The sequence below is a fragment of the Globicephala melas genome, chromosome 17 (genome assembly GCF_963455315.2).
Source record: "Globicephala melas chromosome 17, mGloMel1.2, whole genome shotgun sequence".
NCBI lineage: Eukaryota > Metazoa > Chordata > Mammalia > Artiodactyla > Delphinidae > Globicephala > Globicephala melas.
This window is the reverse complement of record NC_083330.1, coordinates 44,912,542-44,933,805: the sequence shown is the minus strand read 5'-3', so window position 1 is coordinate 44,933,805 and position 21,264 is coordinate 44,912,542. Positions and strand designations below refer to the sequence as shown.

At 41.3% G+C, this 21,264-nt stretch overlaps 1 protein-coding gene across 1 annotated transcript in view; it reads right to left on the bottom strand.

The window, feature by feature from the left end:
• The window catches only part of GRHL2 (grainyhead like transcription factor 2), a 157,433-nt gene extending 137,144 nt beyond the window's left edge, over nucleotides 1-20,289 (bottom strand). The window contains exon 1 of the mRNA XM_060287348.2: nucleotides 20,210-20,289. The gene's annotated coding sequence lies outside the window, so the exon portion shown is untranslated. The remainder of the gene's footprint in view (nucleotides 1-20,209) is intronic.
• Nucleotides 20,290-21,264: the final 975 nt, after the last annotated feature.

Genomic DNA, 21,264 nt, shown 5'->3' with positions numbered 1-21,264 from the left:
CAAATCTTCCTTCGATTGCAAGCAGCCGTGGAGGCTTCCACGCAAACATGCCTTCCCTCTCTCCTCCCCTCGGAGTCAGACTTGGATCGTGGTCTGACAGCCCTTCCCATCTTTACCAGTTCCCTCCCCATTTTTTCACACGAGTGGTTTCCCTAATAAAATCCTTGTATGTTTAATCCCATCTTGGAGTCTTCAGCTTGGAGAGCCCAGGCTAACACAGATCTAATTTAGATTGAGATGGGCTGCATGAGTGGATTACTGGGGAAGTGACACTTAAACTGAGACTTGAAGGAGGAGGAACTAGTCAGATAGAAAAAAAAAAAAAAGAGTGGCATGACAGGAACAGCATGCATGAGGCAGCGTGGAGCTTCTTCCAGTTGAGGAACTAAATGAAGGGCAGTGTAGCTGGAGCATAAGGTTTCAAGAAGGAAGAGAGCTGTGTCTGCTGAAGCTTAAGAGATAGGCAGAGGCCAGGTTATGCAAGGATTTGTAATTCACTTTAAGGATTTTAAATTTTATTCTAAGTGCATTGGAAAGGCAGGCAGGGTCTTTAGCAACAGACCAACTTGGTTAAATGTGTGTTTTAAAAAGAGCACTCTGGCTGCAGTGAATGGATTAAAAAAAAAGAAGAAGAAGTACTAGGAGATCAAGAAAGAGGCTACTGGGACTTCCCTGGCAGTCCAGTGGTTAAGACTCTGTGCTCCCAATGCAGGGGGCACGGGTTCAATCCCTGGCTGGGGAACTAAGATCCCACATGCCATATGGCATGGCCTAAATCAATAAATAAATACATAAAAAGAAAGAAAGAGGCTACTGAAATTGTCCAGGAGAGAGATAAATTAAGGATTATTTTCTACCTAATGAAAAAAAAATCATTTTCATAGGGTCTCCCTTAAGAGTACATAGCCCTTTTCCTCATCTGAAGGCATTCGATATTTTATGCCTTATTCTTTATTTAGGTATAAGTCTTAACCTCTACCATCTTTATGCAAGTGGATATTACATCTTACTCAATTTGTAATCTCACATAGCATGTGTTAGTCTATTTTCTCCAAAATTAACAGAAATATTCAATGGTAAAAACATTAGAATCCAGGGCTTCCCTGGTGGCGCAGTGGTTGAGGGTCCGCCTGCCGATGCAGGGGACACGGGTTCGTGCCCCGGTCCGGGAGGATCCCACAGGCCGCGGAGCGGCTGGGCCCGTGAGCCATGGCCGCTGGGCCTGCGCGTCCGGAGCCTGTGCTCCGCAACGGGAGAGGCCACAGCAGTGAGAGGCCCGCGTACCGCCAAAAAAAAAAAACAAAAAAAAAATAAATAAAAAATAAAAAATAAAAATAAATAAATTTATTAAAAAAAATTAGAATCCAACTCCATCTGTAATAGATAAGGAAATAAATCAGAGATCCACATTACACAGGAAGTAATGGGAAAGCCCATACAAAGTCCACACTAAACACAATGATTACACAAGATGTCCCTTCTGCAAAACAAAATAGGGCATGTGAATGGGTTTACTATATAATAAACTTGACCTAAAACAAAAATGCTAGAAATAGCAAAAATCAGTTAAACTTTAGTTGGCCTTATTAGAATTTAGACAGGCTTCTAAAAACACGATCAGGAAAATAAGAATCAAAGTTATTCTTTTGGCCTTAGATCTGTGCTTGAAGTTAAAAATGAATTTTAAAGCTGTACATGTTACGTGAATGTATGAATATGTGAATGTATACATACGTGAATCTTTATACATACATACTTAGGGATGGGGTTGGTTGTGTGACGTGGGTGAAGGGGAGTAGGGTGGAGAGAAGCGGCAAGAAAAGGAAAGAGGAAGACACAAAAAACACTGTATAATATGATCACACTCAAGCATTTACATAAATTATGTGGGTATGCAAAATTATGCACATGTAAAGAAATTTTACAGGAAGAAAGGAGAGAAGGAAAGGAGAGAGGGATGGTGGGAGGGAAGAAGGAAAGAAGGGAATTGAAAGAATTCCTCTTCCAATAAATGATATTGGGGCAAGTCGTTGAGGCGTTTGATTTCATTTGTGTATTTACTTATTTAAATAAGACTCTTACTTGAAATCATTACAATAAATCCCAGGCAATTCTTTAGTTAGGTTTAGTATTCAACTACATATACAAAAACAGCTTGAATACCAGCTTAGGAAAACTCTTTGAGAGAAATCATTATCTCCCCTATCAGACTTTAGGAGAAACGGCAAGAACTTGGGGTATTTCTAGTCTGGGAGAAAAGAGAAGAAGAAACACAAAATGATCTCAACCTCGTGGAGGTAGCTGTCATTGGCTGAGAGTGAATCATTCTGTATTGAAGGGACGTTGATAGAAGGATAACATGTTGTTCTGATGACTAGGCAAGGAAGCACTGGCAGAAATGTCTTAGAAAGGACCAGGAGCCTGCAGAATGGGTCTTGGGAGCAAACACGGGGGAGAGACAGAACCAAGTGAAGAGGAGACTGTGTGGGCATCACTTATAAAACCATACTTATAGTTTTCTAATGGGAAGAGTCACATGTAAGTATAATACGTACTGATTAGGAGCAGGGCGATGTGTGATGTAGGTGTCTCCACCTTGGCGGAAGATGTGCAGGAGAGTTCAGAAAGGGCCATGCTCTACCGTGGACAAAGCATGAGATCACAGGGGATGAGCCCGTGTTGTAAATAAGACCATCTTGAGCCTGGAAGTTCTAGAACATTTAGGATTCTACAGACACATTGACTCTCCTGCTGGCCACGTGACAGGGTCACAAGATGTTGGTGAACTCAAGTTGCCTTGCCTCTTCTACCTGGTTTCACCGCTGCACGAAAATGTGCAATTCTAGTTCCCAACCTTAGTCTCTCCCAGCGGACGCTAGCCAAACTCGCGTCAAGCCCATTAGAAAGAGGCGGGGTTGCACGCGGCAGAAAACTTTCCAGAAATTGTAGCCGCTTAATTGTAATGCCTGTGAAACTTGTATCAGACTACTTCACATGTACGTGGAAGTCTGAAGAAAAGACAAATATCACTCTTGTATGTTTTATATTATTTGACCTTCTTCAACCTTTGTCTGCCTTGTCACTGAGGAAAGTGAGCATTTTTTTAAATTACACAGACTCCCCAACAAATGTTAGAATATTGCCCAGTGAAAGTGTCCTGCAGAGCTCAGTCAAACACAGTGAGCAGCCTGGTTTCTTTGACAGAAAGAGGTCACTGGAGTGACAGCACAGCCCTTTGTCCCAGTGGCTTCTGCAACCTGTTGGGGTTATAGAGGCAGCTGTCTGGACAGTCCCTGCTGGCTTCATCCTGGGTGCTCTGGTCCAGCCAGAGAGGTCAAGGGAGTGGAAGAAGGAGCTGGCACTAAATATCCCTAGTGGCGAAGAAAGACACAACTGAAAACAAAATGGCAGATAAATGCAGCAAGACCCCCTGGAGGAGGAAAAACCAGGGAAGGGGCAGGAAGAAGCCTGTCGAAAGCTCCAGGTGACGTTTCATGACAACTTTCCACTGTGAACTATGAACAATGGTGCCAACACTCTCAGGTACCCTTTTCTTTCAACCCTAGTGACTGACGGGAGTGAGAATGGAAAGGATGTGAACAACCAAAGCAACTGTCTCCAGCAGAAACAGAAGCCCCAGGACCCCGAGGTCAAGTAGGGGACAGACCTAAAACCCAAAGGCAGGAAAGAGAATGCCTTCCCGCAGATGTGGAGTGAACTCGATACAGAACATTTAACCAAGTCACTCAGAGGCTACACAAGGCCAAGCTGAGCGTTCCCACCCTGCCCCATCTTCAAATGCCCAGGCTCCAAGCCAGCTTTGAAAGGGCATGCAAACATGTCTCCGATGGCAGAAAGACAGTAAAGAAATCATTCATTTTGACTACAGCATAACCAAAGAAGGTCTGACTAGAACATACCAAGCATAAACAAGTCAAAAAGAAATGGCGTAGCAATAGCGCAAAAGATTTTACAGGAAATCAAATAATAAAAGAACACAGCATGCATAAGAAAACTAAATTAATCAACCCCCCCGAAAAATCTCAGAAATCGCTTTATACTATAAAACATAATAACATGAATTCAAGGAAAAAAAAGTGCACACCTGATGGTACAACAGAATTAGGTAAAAAAGGGAAACTGCAGAGCTAAGAAAAGAGAGACCAAAACAACAGCCATTACAGACCAAATAATACCAGCAGCACTGAAAAAGGAATTAATGACAAGAAAGGCTTGATAATCACAGTGAATGCAGGAGAAAAAAAGAGAAATTAGAGGCATTAGATAATAGATAACCAGAGACAAAGAGGAACAAATATAGAGATAATAAATGTCCCTGAAGCAGAACACCAAACAAAGAAAAGACAAACACTATTCAGTTATAGTACTGAGGCTACTGGTTAAATGTGGCAGGATGAACACCTTTTCTGAAACCCCATTAAAACGATAGTTGAAGAAGAGGCCAAAGGATTTGGGAGAGGAGATGACAGTGTCTCAGCTTTATCAGTTAACTGGGGGAACTGTACGTCAGAAGAGTGGCAACTGGGCCAGCAGCGTGGAGTGAGAGGAAGCTTGAATGCGTGTAGAGGGCTCTCCAAGCAGGAGGGCAGACAGAAACGCAGAGTATGAAGGGCTGAGCAACTGCAAGCCATTAGGGACCTTAGAATGTGGGAGTGTGGGGAGTGGCTGGAAAAAGATTCGTTAAAAGTACATAAAAGAAGAAACACCCCCCTCACCCAGATCTCTTTTCCCACCTCAAATGGCCAGGCTTCTACCTCTCCAACATCCTAGCATGGATGGAAGCCTAATTCCCTGGTAACACTGAACTCAAAAGGCCCAGGGTTTGGGAGCATCAAGCACAGTAGAAGGAGAAGGTAGAGGCTTTAACTGAAAAGAGAGGGTTTCAGTGAAAGGTCAACATAATCAACTATAAGACTCCCCTCTCCCCACCAGCTTCCAAAATCCCATCCCATACCTACAACCAGAAAGGCTTCCCTGGAGACAATCACTAGCTCCAGAGAAAAGTCCTAGAGATACTGACATTTGGGGGTAACACAAAGAAAAGGGTCACTGGCCTATCACCACCTAGAGAAATGAGCCTGCAATCCACAAGCCTGCCCTGCCCGCCCCTCACACGCAGGAAGCTTCCAGTCACCGACTGCACAGCTGTTAACATTCACCTATTGAACAGCCCAATGGAGAGGCAAGGATCACGATGATTAAAACAAAAGCAAGCTAGAAAACACAAACAAGAAACTTCAGGGGACAGAGACAATGCAGAGAACAGAGAAAAATATGTAACATCCTCAGAGAGGTAAAAAGAAACTGCTGCACCTACGTAGTTAAAAAAAAAAAGGAGGCTGTTTAAGGAGGCTGTTTAAGGAGGTTGTTTAAAAGAGAGAGAAAGCCAGAATCTTGTAAATTAAAAACAGGATGACTGAAATGACAAAAATTCTACAGAAGAGCTGGATGATAGAGGCAGGGACAGCTCCAGAAAACAGAATACATAAAAGACAAAGATGGACAACAGGAGGGAATTATGAACAAACTATAAAATCGATCCAAGAGGCCCAACATGAGAATATGAATTCTGAAATGAGAGAAGAGAAAACTTAATGGGAAGTAATTATTACAGAAATAATATTAGAAAATTCCCCCAAACAGAAGTACCTGAATGCCCAGATCAAAAAGTCCATGGAATACCAAGTACAAAAAAAGTGAAAGGAGAAAAGAATGACTAACACATAAAACTTACGAAATTTCAAAAAGCCAAGGATACGAAAATGATCTTAAAAGCTTCCAGAGAGGGGGCTTCCCTGGTGGCGCAGTGGTTGAGAGTCCGCCTGCCGATGCAGGGGACGCCGGGTCGTGCCCCGGTCCGGGAAGATCCCACGTGCGGCGGAGCGGCTGGGCCCGTGAGCCATGGCCGCTGAGCCTGCGCGTTCGGAGCCTGTGCTCCGCAACGGGAGAGGCCACATCAGTGAGAGGCCCGCGTACCTCAAAAAAAAAAAAAAGCTTCCAGAGAGAAAAAAAGTCACATATAAAGGAGCAGCCTCTTCGGAATCTAGAAACAATTGAAACAGTGCCCTTCAAATTCTAAGGAAAAGTTAATTCCAACTTAGAAGTCTGCATCTCACCAAACTATCAGTCAAGCGTGATGGTAGAAAAAAATACATTAAGATAGGCAAGGACTCGAAAACATCACCTCCCATTCATTTACCCTTTCTCCGGAAGCTACTGGAGGCAGCGAGGGGCGATGCCTCTGACGAGTCACGACGGTCCTGCTCCACCAGCTTCCGAGTCTCCTGGGCGACCCGCGAGCTGGGCCGGCGGGTGGCCACCCCCGTGCGGGCGGGCGGAAGCGGTGCCCGGGGCCTGTGCGCAGCCGCGCCGCCTGCCTAGGGGCTGCCGTGCCCGCAGCCACAGAGGCGGGAACGCGGACCCCTCAGCCAGTAGGGGAGGCGGCGGCTGCACTTCGCTCAGCAATAACCACCCCCCCCCCACCCATGGCACACCCCACCCTGAAAACGCAGCCCGCGGTGGCGACCGACCCCTCCCACCAGGCCCCGGTTGGGGCCCAGTGGCCCTCCCTGGGGCGGCTGCGGTGAGGGGCACCCCCCTTCCCTGCTGCAATGGCCGCCCCCTGGGCTCCCTGGACGGCCCCGCTCCTCTGCTTCGCCGGCCCCCCACTGAGGATCCCTGGCCCGCTCTCCTCAGTTCTGAGGGTCCCAGCGGGAAGCGGAGCCTGGCGAGTCAGGAGGGGCTGGCGGGACCAAAGGAGAGCCAGTCTCAGGGAGCCCCAAGGAGGCACCCCCAAATTTCAGGCACCCCTAGTCCTCAGCCTCAGCCCAAATTCAGCACTGAAGCCTCAGCCCCCAGAACAGCCCAGGACATCCCTTGCTTGGACAGCACTGCTTCTCTTGAGAGTGGCACCCCACTGCGGCCACCAGCAGCTGGCCCGCCCCTGCTGAGGAGCTCCGGACCGGTGGCCTGGACTCTGATAGAGCACCAGTACCCGGAGGGCCAGCGCACTCTGCATCCCAGCCTAGGATTCAGTAACTCAGACTCTGGCCTGTGGCCCTAGCTGGTGGACCACAGAACCCAGTGGCCCTGGCTCCCACATCTGAACACTGACCTCTGGCTGCCTTAGCCAGAGCACCAGAACTGAGTGGCCCAGACCTTTGACCCTGACCCCCCATCTAGTCTGAGGTCTGGGCTCCCCAAACTGAGGCAGACAACCTGCCAGCCAGGCCTAAGAGCCAAAGCATGGGCTGGTCCAGAGCCCTACCCAGGACTGACTTGGCCCCTGGGCCTACACTGCCTGCAGGGTTAGCCCCTTGCTCTGGACCTGGGGCTGAAATATGAGAAGGGTAGTTTCCTTTTTTCTTTTTCTTTCCTTTTCTTTTCTCTCTTTTTTTTTTTTTTCCCCATGCTTCAGAGACACAAGAATTAATAACTATTTTTTATTTTGCTTAGCAAAAGAAAAAAATCTTTATCTTCATGGTTGGAAGTCAATAGATAATACCTTAAATGGAGATGGAGAAATGGAAGTATTTATTATTGAGACGTATGGGGCTAAGTACTAAAGCAAAGAGTGGAGCATAGCTGCCTCTGGAGACCAGAAACCAGGGAGCAGAGCGGGTCTCAGGAAACCACTATTTTTCTCAAGTCCTTTTAGTATTATTTGACATTTTAAACTAAATACATTTCTCTGATAAAAATACAAAATAAGTGTTAAGCAAATGCTACGTGGGCCCTATGAAACATATCTGCAGCCCAGAAGCAGCTCGTGATTGCCAGTTTCACCCACTAAACTACCAAGCTCCTGGCAAGAGCAAGTAGGCAAGGAATCTCCTGAGAAGGAGGTCAGGACCACTATCTGTTCCCTTTCAACAGGCAAGGAAGCATGATGACTAAATACAGATGGCGTCATCCGACCACAGGGGTTCCAACCCCAGCTCTGCTGCCTGTCATCTCTAGGACCCTGGGCAGATCACTTAACCTATCTGTGCTCCCGTTTTCTCATCAACCCTCAGGGGTCTGACTGAGAAATAACTGAGTTCATACATGTAAAGTGCTTAGAGTAGTACCATAGCACAATAAGCATAATACCTGTATTAGCTAGTAACGTCATTTTAAGGTTCAATAGTATTAAGCCGTCTCTAGTAGACTGCAGTGGTCCCAACGCCAGTCAGCTGGTGATACCAGGAGTTTATAGTGGGAGCCTCACCCAAACGACAGAGGTTGTGCAGGCTGATGCCTTGGATGCAATCACCAGGTTTTCCTGAGCGCCCTACCTGCCAGATGATGGAAATCCTCGTGCCCTAGCCTCTAGCAGGATGGGCACGCATGGGGGGAAAAGAGATCGTGTCTGAGAACACAAACTGCCTCGCGTGACCCCTGAATATTTAGTGACCAGCAAACAACATGCCTTGGTTTTCAACAGCAACTCCAAAGGACCACAAAAGCAGAAAGTGCAGGAGAGATCAAGGCTCCCTGGCCTGATCTCACAGGATCATTTTCCTGTGAAAATAATATGATTTCCTATTCTTTTTCTTGTAACCAAGACTAAAACCCTGACTTAAGTAAGTCACTATATTCATGAACTTAATGAAGAGACAGGACCCTAGGAAATGGAGAGGGAGGGGGTGGGGTGTTGGACTGCTGAATTTCAGGATTAGAAAGAGATTTTTTATTTGTAAACAAAGCTCATGAAGTAGGAAGAGTGATGACACACATCCCAACCACATACGTAAGTGTGTGCGTGGAGAGACAGAGGCAGGAAGAGGGCAAGAGGAAAGAGGAGGGGGAGACGGTAGGAAGAGGTGGGGGGGGCGGAGAAGGAGAGGAGAAGAGAGAGGAAAGGAAGGGGTGGGAAGGAGGGGAGGGGGGCGGAAATGGTACTGAAGGTTGAGACTTGCTCCCTCAGACGTAAACACCTCCCTGCGCCCAACATCCTTCTGCCTAAAGTCTGCCCGTAAGAAGTCCCTATCCTACAAAGCTATTCATGCCATTGGTGGAAAGCTCTCACTGTCAGGAAGCTTGCCCTGCAGATCTCCAGCAGCAGCAGGCAGAGAACTGACAAGGGCCCAGCAGCCGCTGAAGCCAGGCCTTCCCACACCACCCCTAGAGCCAATAACTGAACTCAGCCTGGAGGCTCAGGCAGGCACACAGCCCCTCTGGTGGCACAAAGTAGAGGACCCCAAGGCTCTGAGGAACTCCCGTACACGGCTGGGCAAGCGAGAGGCCTCCACCCAATCTCGCCTCCTCTCTCCTGCACGAGAAGCCAGACTGGCCTCAGGGCCTGGCGCTGCTCACCCAGCCCCCTCCCCACACTCCCTCACACAGACATTCCGCTAACAGAACCCTCGCTTGTTTAAACTCATCTTGGTGACAGCTTCTTGGAGGCTTGGAACTGACACACAGTCTTACGTAGATTTAATACCTACACTGAGACAAGCTCAGGAATCACTGCACCAATCTGTTCACTGTGGCCCAATTTTTCTAGTGAAATATTCATAAAGGCAGTGATGAGCTGTCCTCAGTGTGTGAATATGTGCATGAGAGTGTGTGTGTGTGTGTGTGTGTGTGTGTGTGTGTGTAAGGGTGGGGCTGGAGTGAAGGTGATGGTAGGAGAGGTAAAAGCAGACAAAGAAAGAGTGAGAAGATGTAACCATTGATAAAAGGAGATCTGAAACTGATGATTTCCTGGAAAATATAAATGCTCAAACTTGGCCTGGAATAGAAGGCCTGAAGAGACAAAGGAAGCATAGAAGAAACTGAAAGGTTAGTCAAGGACCTTCAATGGGCCCAGGCAACCTTTAAGGAATAGATTACTCCAACATGGTTTGAATTATTGCAGAGCGTAATAAGACCTGGAAAGTTTCCTAACTCATTCTAATCAACTAGCATAACATGGATATCAAAACACAACGAAGATAGCACTCACCCACGTACAGGCACCCCCACACACAAACCCCAGGAAACAAGAGACCAGGGTCAGTTACAATGACAATAATATTGATATCTAACATTTCTTGGGTGCCTACTATGTACCACAGACTGTTATAAAAGTTACATACCTCACCCCAATGCTAGGAGGCAAGATCTCTTAGTATTATCCCTGTTTTATAGAGGAGAAACCATGACACAAAGGATTAACTTACAAAAAGTCACCTCGCCAGTAATCAGTGGGATTGGGATGAATATAGATATAGAAGCCTCAAAATAGTAGAGATGAACGGAATCTACTGATATGTTTTTACAACATGACCACACAAGGCGTATCCCAGGAATACAAGACTGCTCTGAAAAATATTAGTAAATTTATTTATGAATATCGTTACATTAAGAGAATAAAAAATGGCCTATATAGGGAAAAAATCCAAAAAAAAAATAGTGGATATATGTATAACTGATTCACTTTGCTGTACACCTGAAACTAACGCAACATTGTAAATCAACTCTACTCCCATAAATTTTTTTTTAAAAAAGCAACCCAGAGATTAAAACAAAAGAATAAAAAAGAAAAAAATCCAAAATGAAAATCATGCTTGATAACCAAGAAACCTAAAGTACCATCACTCTTAAAAGTGAGACTTTAAAACCACTTCCTTTACAGAATGTCCTCTGCCATCTCAACATTGTACTTGACATCTTGAGCAATGTAATAAAAGAGAACAACCTAAGAAATCTAAATACTAGAAAGGAGGGGAAAAAATAATCATTATTTGTAGACAACATAATTACTGGACAATTTGAGATTCAGTAAAAGAGAGAGAGAGGAAGGGAAGATGAATGGCTAGATAGATATTAGAACAGAGCAGTTCAGTTGGGTGGTCAGATAGAAGATCATATAAAACCAAAAGCTTTTCAAAGACCAGATCATATTTAATGCTGACATCCTAAGGACATTAGACAAGGACATCTACTCTCACACCTAGTAGTATTAGCTAACATTGTTCTACAGAGATAGGTTGATACACTTAGAGATGAGAAGGAAATAAAAGGTACAAAAACTGGTAGAGGTGAATAAACAGCATTTGCACACAATATGACACCATGACTGACACCCAAGAGAATCAGCTGAACAACTATTACCAAAAAAAAAAAGGAAGGAACCTCCATACTGTTCTCCACAGTGGCTGTATCAATTTACATTCCCACCAACAGTGTAAGAGGGTTCCCTTTTCTCTATTTACAATAGCCCAGAGATGGAAACAACCTAAGTGTCCATCATCGGATGAATGGATAAAGAAGATGTGGCACATATATACAATGGAATATTACTCAGCCATGAAAAGAGACGAAATTGAGCTATTTGTAATGAGGTGGATAGACCTAGAGTCTGTCATACAGAGTGAAGTAAGTCAGAAAGAGAGAGACAAATACCGTATGCTAACACATATATATGGAATTTAAGAAAAAAATAATGTCATGAAAAACCTAGGGGTGAAACAGGAATAAAGACACAGACTTACTAGAGAAGGACTTGAGGCTATGGGGAGGGGGAAGGGTAAACGGTGACAAAGCAATAAAGAGGCATGGACATGTATACACTACCAAACGTAAGGTAGATAGCTAGTGGGAAGCAGCCGCATAGCACAGGGAGATCAGCTCGGTGCTGTGTGACTGCCTGGAGGGGTGGGATAGGGAGGGTGGGAGGGAGGGTGACGCAAGCGGGAAGAGATATGGGAACATATGTATATATATAACTGATTCATTTTGTTGTGAAGCTGAAAACTAACATACCATTGTAAAGCAACTATGCTCCAATAAAGATGTTTAAAAATAAAAAAATAAAAAAAATAAAAAAAATAAAAAGGAAATAATGTAAAGTGGCTGAATACAAAATAATATTTAAAAGTAACTTTTCTAATAAAAAAAATTAGCTACAACATATAAAAAAAGAAAAGACCCCACTGAAAATAGTACCAAAAAGATAACATACTTTTGAGTAAACAAATTTTTTCAATAAACTTAACAATAGAAGTGCAAGATCTATATGAAGAAAGTGTTTTAATGATACTGAGGAACATCAAAGATTTCAATAAATAGAGCAAAACATAGAACTCTGTTCTTAAATAGGAAGATACAATATTAATATGATATCAACTCTATACCAAAGTTACCCATAAAATCTAATGTATTCCCTCCCTTCCTCCCCACCCTCAAATCAGGATTTCTTGAGAATTACAGAAGCTGATTCTAAAGTTTATATTTTAAAAAATGCAAAAATAACCAGGAAGATTCTTTAAAAGAAGAGTAATGAGATGGCACAGCACTTTCAGATATTATTAAACATTTTGGGGTTTCCCTGGTGACGACGCAGTGGTTGAGAGTCCGCCTGCTGATGCAGGGGACAGGGGTTCGTGCCCCGGTCCGGGAAGATCCTACATGCCGCGGAGCGGCTGGGCCCGTGAGCCATGGCCGCTGAGCCTGCGCGTCCGGAGTCTGTGCTCCGCAGCGGGAGAGGCCACAGCAGTGAGAGGCCCGCGTACCGCAAAAAAAAAAAAAAAAAAAATTTTGTAAGGATAAATAAATAGGTAGTTAGCTGCTTCTGAAGCATAAATAGGTAGATCATTGTAATGGAATAAAGACCTAAGAAATAGTCCCAAATATTCACAGATATTTAACATATGATAAAGGCTGAATTTTTAACAAGTGGAAATATTATTATAGTATGAACAGTATTATTCAATAAACACTGTGGGCAAAACAGGGGAGCTATCTAGAAAAACAATTAAGTAAGGATCCTATCTCATTTCTTCATCAAACAAATTCTAGGTGGATCAAAGTTTTCAATGGAAATGCGAAATGATAAGTCATAGAATGATAGAATAAAACTGAGAAGTCAGTATTGGGATAGGGGTTGTTTGTAACTTTAGAACAGAGAAAGCCTTCCTAAGCAAGGCATAATACCTAGAAGCCATTTAAGAAAACAGATGAATTTGGCTACCTAGATTTTAAAAACCTCTGCAGAGCAAAAACAACATAGTCAAATGACAACAAACTGGTAGACAACACGCTAATCTCTCAGTACAAATACAACTCTTAAAATTCATCAAGGAAAGACCAAGAACACCACATGATCCAGCAACTCCACTTCTGGGTATATATCCAAAAGAATTGAAATCAGGATCCTGGAGAGATATCTGCACTCCCATGTCCACTGCAGCACTATTCACAACAGCCAAGATATGAAACAGCCCCAGCGTCTATTGACAGGTGAACAGAGAAAGGAAATGTGGTATATATAAAATGTGGAATATTATTCGGCTTTAAAAAAAGAAGGAAATCCTGCTATTTTCGACAACATGGATGAACCTGGAGGACATTATGCTAAGTGAAAAAAGCCAGACTCAGAAAGACAAATACTGCATGACTCCACTTCTGTGAGGTATCTGAAGTAGTCAAACTCATTCATACAAGAGAGAATATAATAGTGGTTGCCAGCAACTGCAGGGAGAGCAAAATGGGGAGTTGTTATACATGGGTTTAAACTTTCAGTTATGCTAGATGAATAAGCTCTGGAGATCTGCTGTACAACAGAGTGCCTGTAGTTAACAATATAGTATTGTGCACTTCAAAATTTGTGAAGAAGGTAAACCTCATGTTAAGAAGGTAAATCTCATGTTATGTTCTTAACACATACACACACACACACACACACACTAAGGGACACAAGGAAACTCTGAGATGTGCTGGATATGTCTATTATATTGATTGTGGTGATGGTATCACAGGTGTTTGCACATGTACAAACTCTTTGATTGGACACATTATTAAATACATGCAATTCTTTGTGTGTCAATCATACCTCAATAAAACCTTGTTTTTTAAAAGGCCAACAAAATAGAAAAACAGGCAAAGAACCTTAACAGTCCACAGTGGGGAAAGACTGATAAGATCCATTGATTGAGGGTAAGCAGAAATGAGCATATTCTAACGTTATTGACTGGTGTACAAATTAAAGCAGCATTTTTGGAGAACAATCTAAGATTTCAATATGCAAAACCTTTGCCCCAGAAGTTCCACTTCTATGAATTTATCCTTTAGTCATTCGTATGTTCATACTGCAGAATACTGTGCAACCAAAAAGGTGATTTGGTATTATTGACATAGAACAGTCAAAATCATAAAACAATATATAAAATAATTTACTTGTGAAAATTTTGTAGATTCTCAAACACATACACATTCATATGGGATATAATGCCTAGAAACACATCTATAAGGCTATCCAACAGATTGTCAAAATTCTGTTGAAAATGGTAGGAGATAAAGAAATATAAAAGGGGCATTTATTTTTTTCTCCCTGAATTTATTTACAGTTTTTGTGTAATGAAATAACTTTTTAATATTTGTTCATTTGAATCCAGTAAATTCCACTTGTAGAAACTCATTCTAGGAAATACTCTCAAATCTTGAAAGATTTTATGTCTGAAGATTTTATAAAAGTATGATTTTATAATAGTGAAAACCATGGCAACAAACTACACGTAACCTACGTGTAAGTCGATGACAGTAAGTCCACAGCACATAATGCTCTGCAGCTATTAAAATATTTAGAAAAAAATCATAAAATCATGGCCAAACATTTATATTATAAAGTTAGGTTGGAAAAAAGAGAAAAATACGCAATATGACCAATTACTTAAAAACTTCCCTTCATCGGCATAGTGGTTTCATGGGGAAGGCCATTATTTATAGCTTGCAAATGCTAGAATTCCTAATCAAACAATCCTTAGTTTTACAGCTTCAAGAACATTTGAAAAAATAGAAGGTGTAACACGTATCACATGAAATCCTAGATAATCAAAGAATGTATTTAAAATAATGAGTTCAACCTTCTACTGGAATTAGATTTTTTTTTCTTTTAATCAGTAGCCAAACTAATTAAGCTGAATTTTCCTTTTCACGCCCTCTCTATTAGATATGTACAGAAAAAAAAATTATATATCTAAAAGGTTAACTATAAGAGGAAGATAGAAGAAAACAGCCTGGATAATTCAGACCAGATAATGAGTTCCTGATTAGTACAGCTGGCTCTAATGTCACCAACGATTTTAAAATAACTTTCTAATTGTCCTAGATGTTTTCATGTTATACTTCAGTTTAGAAAAGTACCAAATTACTTCCACAAATTCCCAGTTCCCACAGATGTTACCTTTAACGCTACAAGCAACATACCTATGACAGAGAACAAAAACAGAAGTTTTCACCCATAGCTCTAGAAAAGTTTTGAATAAAAAGTTTAATTATAGAGCCCTGGAGATTTACCTCTGAAAAGTGACTCCACTTTAAATAGCCGTACTGTTTAGATAAACAACCAAACTGTTTCTTAACCACTAATAATAGATAAAAAAAAAAAAGGGAATGGATGCAAGCCTAATCAAACCTGAGAAATGAAAAATAGTGAAAGATCTTTTCAAGTCAAAATAAGGCAGAAAATTGGAAGACTCACAGGATTTTGGACCTGCCTGCCTCCACTTTTCCCACAACTAATTACCTCAAGAATGAAAGGTAAATGTGCATTTTTAAAATAAATTGCGTTTTTTTCTAATTATATTGTTTAAGGTCCTCAGACCTTAAACTAGTAGTCTGTCTAATCTTTGTGGTCTCCGTGCCTGGCATGGTGCCCGGCTCTGTACCTGGCCTGTAGGCACTCAATAAATCATGAAGTGGAAGAGATTTGTATGTACGGTGACCACCCATTTGTTGTTTGGATGTATTCATCCTGAGCTTAGTCATCACCAGTCAGCTTGGAGACATGGGCTCCCTAACCCTTGACTAAGTTCCCTGAATTTATGGCCTTTGATTAAGGAGCCTGAGTGAAGGCCTGGGTCCCTGCTTTCATTGGCAAGGGATGGGAGCTGTGAATTAGAGACAGTTCTCAGACACAATGACTTGTACCAAGAGAAGAGACCACGGCTGGGCCTACTGCTGATAAACTCTTTTTACTAATGCTGAACTCTCTATAAAACCCCAAGAAGAGCTTTTAAAATATCAAAATACTACATATATACATTAAGAAAACAAAACAAAACATAAAGTTCTCCTGAGAAAATACAATTTGAGTAAATGGAAAGAAATGCAATTCAAAACAAATTACCATTTCACCCTATCAAATTGGCAAAGACTAAAAAGAAGAACAAATACACACTACTATATATAAAATAGATAACGAACAAGGACCTACTGTATAGCCCAGGGAACTATACTCAATATTTTGTAATAACCTGTAAGGGAAAAGAATCTGAAAAAAAGTATATATATATATATATATATATATATATATATATATATATGAATATATAAAAAACTGAATCACTTTGCTGCACACCTGAAACTAACACAACATTGTAAATCAACTATCCTTCAATTTAAAAAAATAAATTAAGAAAAAAGAGGATAATATGAATTGCTGGAGAAGGAAGGTGAAATCCTCCCTCAGATACAGTGTTGATGGGAGTGTTAATGAGAGGATTTTTGGATGGCAGTTTGGAAATATGAACCAAATATCTTTAAAAACAGGATGGCTTTTAATGTCATGAAGAACCTAGGGGTAAGACGGGAATAAAGACACAGACGTACTAGAGAATGGACTTGAGGATATGGGGAGGGGGAAGGGTAAGCTGTGACAAAGCGAGAGAGTGGCATGGACATATATACACTACCAAACGTAAAATAGATAGCTTGTGGGAGCCGCATAGCACAGGGAGATCAGCTCGGTGCTTTGTGACCGCCTGGAGGGGTGGGTTAGGGAGGGTGGGAGGGAGGGAAACGCAAGAGGGAAGAGATATGGGAACATATGTATATGTATAACTGATTCACTTTGTTATAAAGCAGAAACTAACACACCATTGTAAAGCAATTATACTCCAATAAAGATGTAAAAAAATAAATAATAAAAATAAAAAGAGGATGGCTTTTGATCAGGGATGTCTATTCATTGGAATGTATACCAAGGACAAAACTAAGAAGTGTGTAAAGATTTAGCTATAAGTCATGCAAATATTGACTTTAATAGTAAAAAACATGAAAATTTTAAATGTACAACAGGGAACTGGTTAAATTAATCTGGACGTTTCCATTCAATGTAAAACTATGGGCCGTTAAAATTATTTACCACCATGAAAAGCTATATCAATATTAACTTAAAAAATAAGTTACTAAACAGTATATAAATTACTATCTCATTTCTGTATACATAGTATATTTGTATGTACAGGCATAGAAAAAAGTAAAAATATAGATGTCAGAGTGTTAGCAGTGTTACTATTAATAACTTTGAGTGGTAGTTTTGAGAGTAGTTGTATTCTCTAATGTTTTTACAATTAAGTATGAATTAATCATCTTTAAAGAGCTTTTTAAATAACCATAAAAATAAGGCTAAAATAAAGGAAAAGATTTTAATGAGTTAAGTCCACAAAGGTTGATCTCAAACTTTGCACATTTGAAAGTAATGAAAGTACTCCCACTCATAAGAACAATACATTTGACGTCAAAAAATCTAAAGCTCTGGGACTTCCCTGGTGGTGTAGTGGTTAAGAACCCGCCTGCCAGTCCAGGGGACACGGGTTCGAGCCCTGGCCTGGGAAGATCCCACTTGCCGCGGAGCAACTAAGCACGTGTGCCACAACTACTGAAGCCCGCGCGCCTAGAGCCCGTGCTCCGCAACAAGAGAAGCCACCGCAATGAGAAGCCCACGCACCGCAAGGAAGAGTAGCCCCCGCTCGCCCCAACTAGAGAAAGCCCATGCACAGCAACAAGACCCAGTGCAGCCAAAAGTAAATAAATAAATTTATATTTTAAAAATATTTTAAAAAAATATCTAAAGCTCTGAATATTTTTTAAATCATGAAACTAAATGGTAACCAAGAACTTGAGGAAACTATAGCCAGAATTTTGACAAGACAGTTAATAATTTCAGGTGTGTAAAAAGCGCTCACAAATCAATAATAAAAATATCAGCATCCCAATTCAAAAAAAAAAAAAGAGTGAAAATTAAGAACAGACTACTTCTAGCCCATATGGTACATTTGTATAGATGTTGTAAGGTGCCCTTTTCCCCGGGCAGAGGCCAGAGGGAAGCATAGCTCGATCTCAACCCCAAGGTCCCCTCGTCCAGGACACAACAAAATAACTGTATGTAGTAGCCAAGGCAAAAACAAGATCTTTGGTAAAAAAAGAAACTTAAATGACGAATAAACATCTGAGAAAATGTTTAACCTCATTAATTATCAGACTGCAATTTAAAACAAAAATTCACTTTTTTTGCTGTTCAAATTGACCAAAAAATTATAAATCTCATAGACTGGTGACAAGATGTGAGAAAGACACTCTCAAACACTGTTGGGAGAAAACAGAAATTTTTACAACCTATCTAGAAGTCATTTTCAAAGTATGAATCAAGAACCTACAAATATTTATCTTTTGTTCTTATACTTCCAAAAACTTATTCTAAAGTAATAAGCAGAGATACAAAGATTTATATATAAGCATGATTTATAATAATGAAAAAGTAAAACAACCTAAACATAAAAAATAGGAGATGGTAGATTTCATCTTTAAATGCTATGTAGAAGTATACTTAAGAGACTAGTGAAATGCCAATAATAAGGCATTAAGTAGAAAATGCAGAATGGCATGAATGATGTAAAAACGGGAGATTATAATTTGTACACTTTTATAACCACATTCATAACGGTAAGAAAATATATGAAGCGTTAGGGCCCTGGAATTATGAGTGACTTCTCTTCTATATACCTTTCTCTAGTTTCCAGTTTTTTCTCATGGCCTTATAGTATCTGCATAATCAGAAAAAAAAAGCCTCCCCAAGAAATGGTGCTTAAAAAAGAAAACACACGGCAAGTGCAAAACTGCACCATAAAATAGTTGCAACAAAAGTCAGCCTCCACCATAGCATTGAAAACAGTGAGGTAGGTCATTCAGAAATGCTTCAAAACTGTGATTTATAAAATAATCCATCAAACAGTAAATACAATAAAAATCTCAGATTCATAAAAACATTTTCAATTTCTTCCATATTCCAGGAATATCTGGCACAACAACAACAAAATCTCAGAATATCATGTTCAATTTGGTTCACCTGGCCAACCGTAGGTTATGTTGCAAGAGAAAAACTCCCAACTTGTAATTAAATGTGCCCTGGGTATCGACCACATAGGTATTTTACTGTAAATTAGGATCAGGAACCCAAAAAAAGGATGTGCGTCTTTTAAATGAGGAAAAGAGAAGAGAAACAGGTACAACCGCCAGCCGATTCAACTTCAGGACACTAGGAGTGATAAATGAACTGTGTCCCAAGATTTGTGGGCAAATTCAAAAAGCAAATTTGTGGTCCTGCGTGGCTGAATACAAACCACACCTTTCAGGCTATTTACTGAAATTGGATAAACACAGGATAAAAAGACAAACCGTAGCCCTTCCTAATCTCCTTCTCGCAAGCCCTACAAGGATATGCACCTTTATTTAGACTTTGAACGACCAAAATCGATAACGATTTTTGAAAATGTAAGGTACAGTATTTGAGAGCTGATTAATTTATGCACAATGAGAAGGAAAGTATGGGGGAGGGGAAGCCAGGTAGGCATGGGAGAGAAGGGGACAATTGCAAATTTCACCTTTGAATCCACAACCAAAAAGTATAATCACAAACTCTGTGTTGATTCCCACAACCTAACGTTGCTTTGGTTTTGCTCACATTAGCAAAGTTCATTTCCTTTTTGTTTAAACCTCGCCCCTCCCCCGTTTTTTCCCTGACATATTTTTGGCAACTTAAGTGATTCTGTGAGGCCACGTTCTCCCTCCAAGTTCACATCGTGTACTTTCTGTTCCCTGGTGGATGCTCCTTGGATAGGCTGATAAGTAAATAACTTCACATTTGCGACAAAGCTTCCATTAAAGACGCCTGCAGGAAATTCAGTGATGCAATCTCACACAGCTTAACTAACAGACTCCATCTCGCGTCTGGCATGATCTATGTACCAGCTTGTAGAAGCAGGTACATGACTCACACGCTTGGCCCTCCAGGGAAAAGCAAGTCTATGTTACGGAAAAAATAAATTGTTGTTTAAAAAAAATAATAACTCAACCGTGCCTACAACTACTTTTTGTTTTTAAAGGAAGTCATATTCCGGGTTCTCCCTAGTCCTGAAAAAAGATTAAATACAACTGGACCTACCACCGAGTCGTTCCCAAGAGCACCCACTCAGGTTAGGTCAGAGATTGCATGGAAGGCAGCCCCGCCTCCAGAGACTTTTCTCCAAGGTAAACTGCGCAGGCGCATGCAGCCTACTGAGTGGATGAAAAGGTTTCTCTTCTGCTTAGTCACCACCACCGCTCCCCACGCCCCCTCCCCCCACGCCCCCAGCTGCAAGTTATACAAAGGCTGGAAACTCCCACACCTGGGTGTACTATTTTGAAAAATAGGTGCACTTGATAATTGGTCAAATCCAAAGAGACAGGGTTGTTGAGACACTAACCCAAAAGTGTACAGGTGAGTGAGGCACAGTGCAGAAGACACACGTGGCATACCAGCAGTGAAGAGCTGAGTGACATGCCTCTATCAGCAGGGAGGGAACAGCTGAATTCTACCAGGAACAAGCAAGCAAGCAGGCTTTCCCATTTTATTTCAGCTGTGTGTGTGTTATTTTTAAATCTCTCCATGGCCAAATGACTTCTTTTTTAAATAACCTTAAAATTTTTCTAATTACAAGAACAGTACAAGCTCACTTCAGCAAACTAGAATACAGAGAAGAACAAATAAGAGACAAAAGCATCTATAATTTCTCCATGCAGAGAGCAAACCACTGTTAACCTACTGTGGTTTTATTATCATAGTTTATTATTTATTTTCTATGCCTGAAAACCTTCTAACATAATACACCATGAACATTTTTCCTGTCATTAAATATTTTTCCATAATCTGATTTATAATGCTTACCGCTGAACTGTGATTTACTAAACCAGTCCTCTGTATCTGGGCACTTAGAGCTTTGCTGATTTTTCACTTTAAAAAATATTCCTACAATTAATATCCTTGATTACTTCCTTAAGATAAAGCCCTAAAACTGGAATTCAGGTGTCAGAAGGTAGGCCCATTTCAACCAGTTTTGCTAAACTGTCTTCCAGAAAGTTTGTAAGAATGTATAATCCTTCTAGAAATGTATTTTACCGAAACCTAGTTTTGTTAATCTTGGCCAATTTGACAGGGAAACCTTGAGCTTCCCTGTTCTG